Genomic DNA, 15,117 nt, shown 5'->3' with positions numbered 1-15,117 from the left:
AAAGGGCAATTATAAAATATTCTCATTTCCAGAAATCATACACATGGACATTATTAGTGGAATATAATCAATATAGTCAGACTTTAGATGAAAACAGAACGTAAAATGATGATAGTGTATCATAGCAAAACTCAAAATTACTACAATGCATGAAAGTAATCAATTCTGTCTGTCTGCATCTGCCACAAGGGGGAGCTCCCTGCATATGCAGCCCCCATTGGGATAGTTGGGAGCTGTATACATTTATATGCAGTGAGCTCCCTCTAGTGGCAGACACTGGTTACCATAATTTTACAACTACATATCCATCAAAATTTGTTTTAGCCATCTATACCATGCAATGCAAGGACAGACTTATAGCATGTACAGACACAGGCCCAGTCGCACTGCTTGTATCTCAGTCAGGACACTGTGATGCAGTGACCCCTGTGGCAGCTAGGGGGCGCTGTGTGTGCACCTTGGGATATGCATGGAGGCATATCTGTTGTTATAATTGTGGTGAAACAGTGACTGGCAGAATTGTGAGTGGCCGATATGTGTCGAAGAGGGAGTCTGCGTGGTAAGTCTGATGCAATGTTGTTGTTCTGGGACCTGTAGTCCTTCAAGAGTTTGTATAGTTATGAAGGGAGACTTACTAGGCTAGTTATGAGAGATGGGCGGGTCAAACTAGGCACACCCACACACTCCCACCTGTGGGAGTGGTTACAGGTGTATAATGTGACCAGGGTGTGGGTCACATGGTTCCTGTGTGGTTCCTGTATGGTCACTGAGTGTGGATCTGAATGGTCTATGCGGGAAGGTCCTGGAGAGACTATGTGTTGGGAGTGTCGTCTCCCTAAAGAGCACATGGTGGGGCTTTGGACCTGGTGGCCTGGGGTGTTGGACAGATGTCCTGAATAGCACCCGTACAGGTCACATGCCTGTGTGTTGGACGGTCCCACATGGGATGGACGTCCTGAATAGCACACAGTAAGACTATGGTCCTGGACAGTCTGTGTTGGAAGCTCCTGTGAGTGGAGTCTTCCTGGAGCACCTGAGAGGCTGTGGACCTGGATGGTCTGTGTTGGGGAAGCTACCGTCCTTCGGTGGCTCTGGACTGACTGATGTGTGCTGGCCAGGCAAGTTGGTGAACCCCTTAAGGCAGTTTCCCCAGGAGAGAGGACTGACGAGGAGTCAGCAGGAGCTCCCATAAGGTACCATTGACTGTTGGTGCTCGTGATAGTCTATGAACTGTGTAGTCTCCCACGGTAACTGAACGAATTGATGTTCAGCTTGTTTAGAGACCACGACCCAATGTCATATGTGCTATATGACTAGGGACATTGGTGAACTGTTCGGTGTATGGACACCCATGGTAACTGGACGAAGTGAGAGGTCCAGCATGTTTAGTGTCTGTGAGACAAAGCCGTATATGAAGTGTCTAAGATAAAGCTGCAAGTTAATATCACCAGTTGGTGCCTATTGTGTTCTATGAAATGTATATAATGAACTGTGCATAACCCGGTTTATGACACTTTAATAAACCGCATGGACTGTTTTGTGTGAAAAACCGTGCCTGACTACGTTAATCCCGTGCCAAGCGAGTGTCCCCCCAATACACTTAGTAAGTGCAATCTTACAACACATATCATTTTTTGCTTTTCTTGAAGAGTGATCTTTCCCAGCATTTAAGTCACACAACCTGTAGGGTGGTAAGCAAAAACCCTAGCAGTGAGCCACAGTCTGCACTGTATAGTATTAGTGGTCCCCTTTCTAGCCCCTTCCTGGTATATATATATCCCCATCCTGCTATATGTTACTTATCCTGGGCCCCATTCAGGGTCTTTATGCCCCTGTTTAAGCATTATATCAGAGAATTAAGGGCCCCTGTACAGGAAATGTGTCTGGGCCCCCTTCTCATCCATCAGGTTCTACCTGCATTTACACACATATTTAAATGCATGTTCACGTTACACATGAATACATAAAGCACAAACAGCACACAAGTAAATATAAGATGTGCACATACATATAGCACATGACTATGCACAATTACATTTCTTCATCTGCTTATTCAGACGAACAGATTGTTATTTTTTTTCTTATTTATTCATAGTTGAAGCAGCCATAACTTTTTTCGTTTATATACAGTGGGGGAAATAAGTATTTGATCCCGTAAGTTTGACCACTGACAAAGACATGAACAGTCTATAATTTTAAGTGTAGGTTCATTTTAACATTGATAGAATATCAAAAATAAAATCCAGAAAAATCACATTGTATAAATTATATACATTCAATTGCATTTTGCAGTGAGAAATAAGTATTGGATCCCCTACCAACCATTAAGAGTTCTGGCTCCTACAGACCAGTTAGACGCTCCTAATCAACTCGTTACCTGCATTAAAGACAGCTGTCTTACATAGTCACCTCTATAAAAGACTCCTGTCCACAGACTCAATTAATCAGTCAGACTCTAACCTCTACAGCATGGGCAAGACCAAAGAGCTTTATAAGGATATCAGGGACAAGATCATAGACCTGCACAAAGATGGAATGGGCTACAAAACCATAAGTAAGACGCTGGGTGAGAAGGAGACAACGGTTGGTGCAATATTAAGAAAATGGAAGAAATACAAAATGACTGTCAATTTACATTGATCTGGGGCACCATGCAACATCTCACCTCGTGGGGTATCCTTGATCATGAGGAAGGTGAGAGATCAGCCTAAAACTACACCGGGGGAACTTGTTAATGATCTCAAGGCAGCTGGGACCACAGTCACCAAGAAAACCATTGGTAACACATTACGCCGCAAAGGTTTAAAATCCTGCTGTGCCTGCAAGGTCCCCCTGCTCAAGAATGCACAGGTGCATCTGAAGTTTGCCAATGAACACCTGGGTGATTCTGTGAGTGATTGGGAGAAAGTGCTGGGGTCAGATGAGACAAAAATTGAGCTCTTTGGCATTAACTCAACTCGCCGTGTTTGGCGGAAGAGAAATGCTGCTTATGACCCAAAGAACACCGTCCCCACTGTCAAGCATGGAGGTGGAAACATTATGTTTTGGGGGCGTTTTTCTGCTAAGGGCACAGGACTACTTCACCGCATCAGTGGGAGAATGGATGAAGCCATGTACCATAAAATCCTGAGCGACAACTTCCTTTCCTCCGCCAGGACATAAAAAATGGGTCGTGGCTGGGTCTTCCAGCAAGATAATGACCCAAAACATACAGCCAAGGCAACAAAGGAGTGGCTCAAAAAGAAGCCTATTAAGGTCATGTTGTGGCCTAGCCAGTCTCCAGACCTTAATCCCATAGAAAACTTATGGAGGGAGTTGAAGCTCTGAGTTGCCAAAAGACAGCCTCAAAATCGTAATGCTTTAGAGATGATCTGCAAAGAGGAGTGGAGCAAAATTCCTCCTGACATGTGCGCAAACCTCATCAACTACAAAAACCGTCTGACTGCTGTGCTTGCCAACAAGGGTTTTGCCACCAAGTGTTGTCTTGTTCGCCAGAGGGATCAAATACTTATTTCTCACTGCAAAATGCAAATAAATGTATGTAATTTATACAATGTGGTTTTCTGGATTTCTTTTTGATATTATATCTCTCAATGTCAAAATTAACCTACCCTTAAAATCACAGACTGTTCATGTCTTTGTCAGTGGGCAAAGTTACAAAATCAGCAAGGGATCAAATACTTATTTTCCCCACTGTATATAGGTGCTTCTCACTAAATTAGAATATCATCAAAAAGTTCATTTATTTCAGTTCTTCAATACAAAAAGTGTAACTCATATATTATATGGAGTCATTACACACAGAGTGATCTATTCCAAGTGTTTATTTCTGTTAATGTTCATGATTATGGCTTACAGCTAAAGAAAACCCAAAAGTCATCATCTCAGCAAATTAGAATAATTAACAAAAAACACCTGCAAAGGCTTCCTAAGCATTTAAAAAGGTCCATAAGTCTGTTTCAGTAGCTCCACAATCATGGGGAAGACTTAACAGATGTCCAGAAGGCAGTCATTGAAATAGGTCACTCTGTTTGTAATGACTATATAATATACGAGTTTCACTTTTTGTATTGAAGAACTGAAGTTTATTAACTTTTTGATGATATTCTAATTTTGTGAGAAGCACCTGTATATACACCAAGATGTGGGGGCCCAGGTCCAAATCTTGCATCGGGGCCCATCGGACTCTAATTACACCACTGTTTTTTTATCTTACTAAAACAAGTAAAGCCTGCATTTTAAGTATGAGATCACATATACAGTAGGACGTTCTGTACTTTTTACTTTATGATACATCAAACATTAAAATCAAAATGGATTAAAGTCAGTACAAACAACCTTTTATCAGATGTCTTTCTCTCCTGCCGCTCCACGGCTCATTGGATTGATAACAAACACTGAAATACTCTAAAAACCCTGTCAAATCCAAGACGTGAAAGCTTTGCTCTGAGGCTGGCGAAGAAAGGCTCAGCTTTTTGTGCAAACTTCAAGAACATTACTCCTGACTCTTTTCCAAGAACTTCTTTGTACCTGTAAGTAAATGGAGCATCTCGGAACAAACAAATGGATGCAGTTTTTTTTTTTTTTGCCAAGACAAAATAATTACATTTTATTTTCTGCGGCTCCAGAAACAGAATAGATTTAACTAATTCCCTAAATTTGCTTCTTATTCATATAATTAACAACAAGAAAGGAAAGGTCAACCCTCAGGTCACACATGGAATTATTAATGTTCTGACTGCATCTTTTATTAAATTGTCCTTTCGGTTTTGCACCAGATTTTTTTCAATTAGACAGGAGTTTGGGCGGACTATAATTACAGAAGTGTAAAAGGGGCTGTATAAGATTTATGTTTAACCTTTTAATGACTAGCCAAATTTATTTATTTCCATTTTTGCAGATTTCCACTTTTTAGCAGCCATAACTTTTTTTTATTATTATTTTTTCGCTCTCTTGCCTGTATACGGTTTTGTTTTACATGGGAGAAAGTGAATTGTATTTACATAATTATTTTTTTCTTTTTTGTATTTTTACATTAAATAACCTGTCAAATGAATTCCTCCAGTTACTACGGTCGTGTGAATACCTAATTCTTTTTTTTTTTTCTTCATAGTTTTCCCATCAAGAGATTAAAAGATCTTTGCAGCACACCCTGTGGCGCCATACAGATGCAATAAAATAGCATGACTGTGTGCCGCCATGCAGATACTATACAATAGCATGACTGTGTACCGCCATGCACATACTATACAATAGCATGACTCTGTGTGCCGCCATGCAGATACTATACAATAGCATGACTGTGTGCCGCCATGCAGATACTAGACAATAGCATGACTCTGTGTGCCGCCATGCAGATACTATACAATAGCATGACTATGTGCCGCCATGCAGATACTATACAATAGCATGACTGTGGGCCGCCATGCAGATACTATACAATAGCATGACTCTGTGTGCCGCCAGGCAGATGCTATACAATAGCATGACACTCTGTGTGCCGCCATGCAGATACTATACAATAGCATGACTGTGGGCCGCCATGCAGATACTATACAATAGCATGACTCTGTGTGCCGCCAGGCAGATGCGATACAATAGCATGACACTCTGTGTGCCGCCATGCAGATACTATATAATAGTATCACTGTGTGCCGCCATGCAGATACTATACAATAGCATGACTATGTGTGCCGCCATGCAGATACTATACAATAGCATGAATGTGTGTGCAGTGCAATAGCAAAAATCCCAAACGTCCTGGATCGATAGGGACAATCCCAATTTGGAGGAGCTGTCCCTCTGTCCCGGGAGGTTATGGCAGTGTCCCTATCTGTCCCTCTTTGGGTTCTGTAAAAGTTGGGAGGTATGCTATAATACAGTATAAATTAGAATAAAAATAATTGCTGATACTGCCCTGCAATATCCTGACAATGATGGAAGTGCAGGTGATGGTTCACTGCTAATTATTAGTTACACCATCACCTTATGTTACAAAACCTTGGCACCAGAATCCTACCACAGCGGGGAGGATAGAGGAGGCAGCTTAACTGCAGGTGGTAATTTCTTTTAATTAATTCCCTGGGGAGAATTTGCCCTTGTACCATGTGGTTCGGCTGGTCTTGTGGTAAGACGCCCGCCTTCTAGTTACATGACGTGCTGCTTCCTGATAACATATTCCTCGTGAGATTTATATCTAGAATTGCTGCATATAATGTAGCAGCTCTCAGACGCATGGAAAAGGTTAAATGTTAGTGATTTCATGTCTGCACAGACAATGCTAAACATAAAACTCGTCCCTAGACATACTGATTATATCATAGGAAGTTCTACAACTTCCCAGTATACATAGTATTCACCAGTGTTCATCAGAATTATGGGGTAACTTTATGTGCACACAGATTCCGCATGGAACCCACCTGATAAAAGACAAACAAAAAACTGCTACAAATAACGAACACATGACTTGCAAAGTAAAAACCACTTGCTGTGCACATGTTCTGTCTTTTTTCCCTTCCTTGAAAGCCATGAAGTGGATGAAAGAAGGCAACTGACCATTTTTCTGGCAGCTTATCCTTGGAAGTCGCCACTATCTTTTCTATATAAAAAAAGCGACAAAACTGCCATAAAAACAATGCAATACACATCAAAGATGATGCTTCAGGAAAACCACTGCCAGCACTTTCCAAACTTATCAAGAATTTCCATACTTCCTGTGAAGGATGACACCGGAGAGATCACACATATCCGACCTCTGCCATCAATATGTGAAGAACCACAGCTCGCAGCCCCACCTAACGTCACTAATACGTCAAGGGATAACGCGGTATGGTCTCTTCACTTTCCACATGGTGACCTTCATTCCCCCTAGGGATACGTAAGGTCACCTTACCACAGTTTTACACAGACACCCCCTGCCACATTGGCCCAGGGAGGCACGGGGAGCACACAGCCGCTGGCATGGCACCTCACTCGCTCACAATCCTCACAATTTGAGAGACCCCTTTCATTAGCACCAGTGAAACAGCCTTGCCAGCCCGGCAGGACTGCCACCAGTTCCTTGTTAGATATAAGCCTGGTCCATTAATGGGATTATATCAGGCCAGAAACCAGCCCTGGTAGCATGGAAAGTTAAGCCGAGAAACAGATATGTGGATTCATGGATCAAGATAAAGAAGCAGCTCGAAGTTAAATTAGATATTTAATCACCTTAAGGACGCACTAGACAAAACATTATATACACAATGGATCTACATATACAATAGTCAGATATGCAAATACGGGTGGTAGTACAAAAAGTATAAGGAGATGTCAGCTATTGGCTTGATGTTGGGCCTTCAAGCTGGACCCCATGGGAGATGTAGGGTGCCAGCTGTTTCCGGGTTTCTTCCAATACGATGCTCGTACTGACCCCCCAAGGGCCAAGGGCAACAGCCTCACGCAAGCACTTAACCCCTTGGTCGGTAACTCCCTTTCCCACCCTTTGGATCATAACTTCTCAACAGAAGGTCATAGGGAGGCAGTTTTGGTGCTATCAGATCCAGCTGGGAACCGTTACGCTTAGAGACAAAACACTGCTTTGCTCCCTGGCTTCTACTAGCCGTTCTACATGAATCTTAAAAATAAAAAATGCCAGAACTAAAGTTATCTCAGTAAATTTAAAAAGATACATACTTTATTGAATAGTAAAAACGTTTTTATAAAAATCCAAAGTGCAGACACACAAATACATACAATGGTGGGTGAGAGGCTGAAAGGACCCCACAATAAATAGAGTAGTAGAATATAAACACTACCCAAGCTAAGTGAAAGACTTATCAAATAGTATATGTATAATAAAAATACATATTCAGCTAAGGTAAGTAGAAACGTGTACATATAAGGTAAGTAGTATCCGCCAGTTTAGAGTGCATAGGATAATCATGTAAAAGACATGTTAAAGTTGCTTACTCACCCACCAAAGGACAAAATGGACATTTTGCAAATGCTTCGTCATTGTATGTATTTGTGTGTCTGTGCTTTGGATTTTTTTGGAAACTTTTCTACTATTCAATAAAGTATATATTTTTAAATTTACTGAGATAACTTTAGTTCTGTCAATTTTTCTTTTTAGGATTTATGTTTAGCTTATAATGCCTTTTGGGACAGTGTACTCATTCCAGGGGATATTTTTCATTTCTTTGATATTTGCTATCCATTTTACGTATCTCCTCACCCTGGGGTGCTAGAACAGATTGAGACCACAGTAGGCATTCTGCCCGTTCCCGAGATCTCAAAAATGTAACCAGTATATGGCTAGGACATAAGATAACTTCATAATCTCCTTATGAAATTATAGCTCTCATTTGACTGGAGAAATTGATTGAAGCAGTTACACAGTGTGGACTCCTGCCAGGAAGATCTTGGTACCAGCTAGGCTGCTCTGCTTGAGGTATGAAATAACATAGTTACATAGTTATTAAGGTTGAAGGAAGACTTTAAGTCCATCTAGTTCAACCCATAGCCTAACATGCCCTAACATGTTGATCCAGAGGAAGGCAAAAAAAACCCATGTGGCAAAGAGTAAGCTCCACATTGGGGAAAAAAATTCCTTCCCGACTCCACAAACGGCAATCAGACTAGTTTCCTGGATCAGCGCCCTAACAGGGAATCTAGTATATATACCCTGTAACATTATACTTTTCCAGAAAGGTATCCAGTCCCCTCTTAAATTTAAGTAATGAATCACTTATTACAACATCATGCGGCAGAGAGTTCCATAGTCTCACTGCTCTTACAGTAAAGAATCCGCATCTGTTATTATGCTTAAACCTTCTTTCCTCCAGACGTAGAGGATGCCCCCTTGTCCCTGTCACCGGTCTATGATTAAAAAGATCATCAGAAAGGTCTTTGTACTGTCCCCTCATATATTTATACATTAACATAAGATCACCCCTTAGTCTTCGTTTCTCCAAACTAAATAGCCCCAAGTATAATAACCTATCTTGGTATTGCAGACCCCCCAGTCCTCTAATAACCTTGGTTGCTCTTCTCTGCACCCGCTCCAGTTCAGCTATGTCTTTCTTATACACCGGAGACCAGAACTGTACACAGTATTCTAAGTGTGGTCGAACTAGTGACTTGTATGGAGGTAAAATTATGTTCTCCTCATGAGCATCTATGCCTCTTTTAATGCATGCCATTGTTTTATTTGCCTTTGTAGCAGCTGCCTGACATTGGCCACTAAATGTGAGTTTGTCATCCACACATACTCCCAGGTCTTTTTAATTGACGGTTTTGCCCACAGTTTTAGAATTAAGCACATAGTTATACATCGTATTACTTCTACCCAAATGCATGACCTTACATTTATCCCCATTAAAGCTCATTTGCCATTTATCAGCTCAAGCTTCTAGTTTACATAAATCATCCTGTAATATAAAATTGTCCTCCTCTGTATTGATTACCCTGCAGAGTTTAGTGTCATCTGCAAATATTGAAATTCTGCTCTGTATGCCCCCTACAAGGTCATTAATAAATATATTAAAAAGAAGAGGGCCCAATACTGACCCCTGTGGTACCCCACTGCTAACCGCGACCCAGTCTGAGTGTGCTCCATTAATAACCACCCTTTGTTTCCTATCCCTGAGCCAGCTCTTAACCCACTTACACATATTTTCCCCTATCCCCATTACTCTCATTTTATGTATCAACCTTTTGTGTGGCACCGTATCAAAAGCTTTTGAAAAGTCCATATACAGTTTGTCCACTGGGTTCCCTTGGTCCAGTCCGGAACTTACCTCTTCATAGAAATTGATCAGATTAGTCTGAAGTCGGCCCAGTCCGAGAAGAAGTCGGGCCAGTTCTGCAGAAACCCAAACCCCTCCTTCCTACACCAATTCTTGAGCCACTTATTAACCTCGCTAATCTCCTGTTACCTCTCTGGTGTGGCACGTGGTGCAGGCAGTATTTCGGAAAATACCACGTAGGAGGTCCTTGCTTTCAGCTTGCAGTGTAATTCCCTGAAATCATCTTTAAGGACCTTCCATCTACCTCTAACTTTGTCATTTGTGCCAATGTGCACCATGACCGCTGGGTCCTCACCAACCCCTCCCAGGATTTCTGTTAACCCGATCAGTGATGTGTCAGACTCGAGCGCCAGGTTGGCAGCACACCGTTCTTTGATACCTGTCTTTGTGACAGATTGCCCTATCTGTTCCCCTAATAATTGAATCCCCCACTACCAGCACCTGTCTGGCCTGTCCTGCTCTCCTATTTCCCTCCTTACTGTAGCAGTCATTCCTCCGGCTTTCAGAGGACATGCCTGGCAGCAGCAGTGCTACACCTGTACTGGCACCCCCCTCATCTGCCAACTTAGCAAACTTATTGGGGTGTGCCAGATCAGGACTAGCCTCCCTGGCACTCTTCCCTCTACCCAGCCTTCTGTCACCCAGCTTGATGCTCCACTGTCCTGCAGCTCCATCCTACCATCCCCCCTCATCTATCCCATTCACTTTGAGTTGCTGTAGCTAGGCCACTTGCTGAGCCAGGTGTCCTGTCTCAGCTTCACACTTTGAAGGGGGGAGTCTATAATCTAAGACCGGATATGATACAGTGGACTGGCATGAAATGCTATCCCCTATATTCTTCACACCTCCCAAATTTTGACATTTCAGAACTTCGGCGACTGTCTGTCTACTGAAACCTCCACCAATTGCTAAAATGAACAGGCTGAAGTGCGCAGTTGAGAGCTGTTCCTCTTCTATTGTGTTGAACTTTGGCCAGATGATCCTCATAGAAGCGTAGTTAGCAGTGTACGGGCTCATAGAAAGTATATGAACTCATACGCCATTTCATATCTCTGACAATAGTCCAGCACAGCTAAATGGGCACAGTGTTCCATAGGAGAGAAGCAGGACAAAGGCACAGCTGTATGACCTCGGGTTAATGAAGCTGCACATACTCAGGGGTTATGGGTGCCACTTCCAAAGAAAAAGATTCTGTATGACCTTATAGAAGAAAGCGGATAGACACATACCATCCCGTGCAAAAAAATCCTTTATTGTGGCATCATCATACCAACAGCAGGCAGATAGAACGATGGAGGAAATACAGATGACGATCGTTTCGCGCTTACATTGCGCTTCAACAGGTCATGACCAGTGCTGATTATTAGGAGGAGTGGAGATGATGCATGCATTGCACAGCCAACGAAGAACCGAGACCGCTGCATCCGCGTGATCAATGGAGAATAAAACACAAAGCATTTACTTTATAGAGATACCTCACTAGACGTCACATTGTTGTTGTGCGACTTGATTTTTTTTTCGTAAAGTTCGAAATGAATAAGGAAACTAAAGCCAGTGCATTACTTTCTATTCCGCAGACACAACTTTAATTAGTAGCAACAGATATATCCGGAGCAAGGTGTTAATTGGCCAAAATGCTGACATTTTAAGGGCCATGTGGTAAATAGCTCCGTATTAATGTGACACATTTGACCCTGCTTGTTTGACACGGTGGCCGCATTTCAGACTCAGTGGTTTGTTTATTCATTAACATAATGGGAATATTTAAAAATAAACTCATCAATTTCATTGACGTGCGCTGCATAATATTCGTGAAAGTGGAGTAAAAAAACGACGAGATAAATGTACTGATACTCACTGTGCAATCCAATATGTTGTAAGTGAAAAAATCAGAAATGATGTCCTGAAGGGCTGCGAAGAAATAAGGGGGTGCAACCAGATTTTATTTATTATTATTTTTATTATTATTATTTATAAAATAATTTTGCTTTAAGTATTTTGAATCTTAATGGTCAGATCACTTTTTCAAGTATTGTTTATTTACTGGAGAAAAAAGAATTGCCAGAATCCACTGTTTTCGAGACTCAATTCACTAGATTTCAGCAAAATGCCTCCCAGATGGCAACCATTATGGTGGACTATTATTAGTTCTGGAAGCGAAGGTTAAAAAATGACTCCTAGTCATTGGTGCAGAAGTAGGGTCCTACCCATTATAGTAGCTGCGAAGAACTAGACACTTAAAGGGAATATGTCAGCATGTTTTTGCTATGTAATCTGAGGACAGTATGAAGTAGGGGTTAAAACACTGAACTCAAGGATGTGTCACATGTCCGGCTGTGTGGTGTTGTTTATTTAGACTGAAGCTTTAATTACCTCGTGATTATCATTGCTGTGACTAGCTGACATGAAGCATTCATGCAACTCCACCCCTTTCTGTGATAAGCAGCTCATTGTCTATAGACTGTGAACACAGAGAGCCTGGTGTGGGCAGGGTTAGCTGTGGTGGGGCGGGGCTAGCTTCCTCTGCTCTGCTGTATTGCTAAATCTAAAAGCTCTAATTATGTCAGAAGGGCTGCACCCAGTAAACTAAGTGATACATTATTGGATTCAGGGTCTCGTTGCCTACATCATGCTGCTCTCAGATGGGGTAGCAAAAACCCGCTGACAGATTCCCTTTAAGAGTTTAGTTGTTCATTGCTCGCCCACAAATACTTCATAGAAGTCAATGGCACGCATACAGCCTAGTCAGTGTAGGCAGCAAGCCGATGTCCAGGTGGTCTGTGGGAGCAGGACAGGGATAATGCTATGAGTATAAGGTATACGTGCAAGTTGAGGATAATGTATTCATGTTTCTGAACCCTTCCCCAGCCCTCCAGTTATTATGGTTTGGGGTCTGCAGAGATCTTAGAGTCCAATAAATGTATTTTAAAGAAAATTGAGTCACTTTTGATTTGCATCAGAAAAATCTGATGCAAAATGATTTTCCAGGCCAAATTCAAGCGAATCTCCCTAATTCTAATTTCAGGATATTTGCTCGTCTTTATCGTTCAGTAGTTAAATGTCTATAACTTGGTGTTTTTTTTTTTGTTATTAAAGTAATTTTTTTGCATTGGCTGCATGATCTACAGATCTTATTTTAGAGTAAAGGAAAACCAGCATGCCATTATTCTAAAGGAAAAAAAATACATGAATAGTCACCTGATGTTGGCTTAAAGGCAGTCATAACCTGTCACCTAAATAAATAATATTTACCTGCAGATAAAGGGTTAATCTGCAAGTAAATAGCATTTTTAATCATCACAGGCTGGTTTACTGGAAGTGCAGCTACAGGGAGAAAATGAAGATTTATTTGCCCTGCAGCTGAGCTGTAACAGCCTCCTCTCACTACACTCTCTGGCACATTGATTGACAGCCTGCACTGCAGCCTGTGAGTGCAGCAGATGTGTGCAGAGCAGGCTGTCAATCAATGTGGGGCAGGCACTACAGTGAGCTCACTGTGTAGTAAATGGTGACTGTTACAGCCCCTTCACCACCCTGCATGGAATGACGCAGCTGCAGGGTGAATAAGATGTCATTTTCTCCCTGTAGCCAAATGCTGTTTACTTGCAGATTATCACTGTATCTACCGGTAATTAGTTTTTTTTTTTATGTGACAGGTTCCCTTCAAGGAATTACTATTATTACATGAATTTTTGTTTTATTTTATTTATTTTCTGTTGTAACTTGTCCCTAATATATATATATAATGTATACACACCTGTCATTGCTGTTGTGTTCTAGAACTGCTGAAGATTCTATGCACGCTGTATTTCTAGCCTAGTGCCATTAAAGCTACTATTTGGAGAGTCTACCTTAGGGAAAAAAAAAATCACATTTACTTTTGAAAGGGTCTCCTTGGGGACAGTCACAAACGTCACATTTCAGTTCCAAAGACAAACTTTTGTAAAACCCAAGCGAACATCTCCGTCCCTAAGGAAATCTTCTCTACAGCCATGACACATTACACATACACTCATAGACTTTCTCATTTTTCCAAAACCATTGCTTGAACTGTCAGGCTGATAAACCTGCCATCTGCGTAAACTAACAGCGTCATTACTAATGGCATACTTCATTAACTAATTCATGAATTAATGTATTTGATTTAATAGCACTGCAGGCTGCACGCTTTACACACATCCACTCTCAGCTGAAGATTTGTTTTATTCAGTTAGGCTCAATATTTCATCAATATCAGGGAAGGAATATGCATAAGATTTGTGCACAGGCAATTTTTTTTTAGGAACAGCATCACTCTTAGTCACAGATTGTATCTGGTATTGTAGCTCAGATCCATTTAATTCAACAGGGCTGAACCTCAGTACCAAACATTGCCTATAATCAATGCATAACAGACATTGTTTACTATTCTTTAGTACTGTATTTTAATCACCTCTATTAATGTTTGAAGCCGCCATAAACCGCTAAAATCTTTCAGGTCTTTATGATCCCAAATAACCTAAACCTGAATTAATTAAATGGTCAATATTATTTCAATAAACTTAGTCTCATCTGAAGGCCAATGCAATGATGAACCAAATAAAAATACATTTTATTTATGCAAAATAATGTTAGCAGCCTAAAAAATCATTCAAAAGTTCCAGGCATTAGATATCTTGGTCCCTCATTTTTCGATCTTGCCGTGCACTGCCTATTATCAAGTGTCATCTATTACAAGCTGCAGAACCATCAAAAAAGATTGCAGGAAGAGGGGGCAGGTCAAGATCCCAACAGTAAGCGGGGGTCAGTCTTTGTCTCCACAGGAAGTGATGGTGGATCTTTGTCTTTTTAGGAATTGGGAGCCATTCTTTGTACCTCTATAGCAAGTGGGGGTTGGTGTTTGCCTCTACAGGAAGTAGTGGTGGATCTTTGTATATGTACTGTAAGTGGGGGTCGGTCTGTCTCTACAGGAAGCAGTGGTGGATCTTTGTATATGTACTGTAAGTGGGGGTCGGTCTGTCTCTACAGGAAGCAGTGGTGGATCTTTGTATATGTACTGTAAGTGGGGGTCGGTCTGTCTCTACAGGAAGCAGTGGTGGATCTTTGTATATGTACTGTAAGTGGGGGTCGGTCTGTCTCTACAGGAAGCAGTGGTGGATCTTTGTATATGTACTGTAAGTGGGGGTCGGTCTGTCTCTACAGGAAGCAGTGGTGGATCTTTGTATATGTACTGTAAGTGGGGGTCGGTCTGTCTCTACAGGAAGCAGTGGTGGATCTTTGTATATGTACTGTAAGTGGGGGTCGGTCTGTCTCTACAGGAAGCAGTGGTGGATCTTTGTATATGTACTGT

Source organism: Ranitomeya variabilis, chromosome 7 (assembly GCF_051348905.1).
Source record: "Ranitomeya variabilis isolate aRanVar5 chromosome 7, aRanVar5.hap1, whole genome shotgun sequence".
NCBI classification, from domain to species: domain Eukaryota; kingdom Metazoa; phylum Chordata; class Amphibia; order Anura; family Dendrobatidae; genus Ranitomeya; species Ranitomeya variabilis.
Note: the sequence above shows the minus strand (reverse complement) of the source record.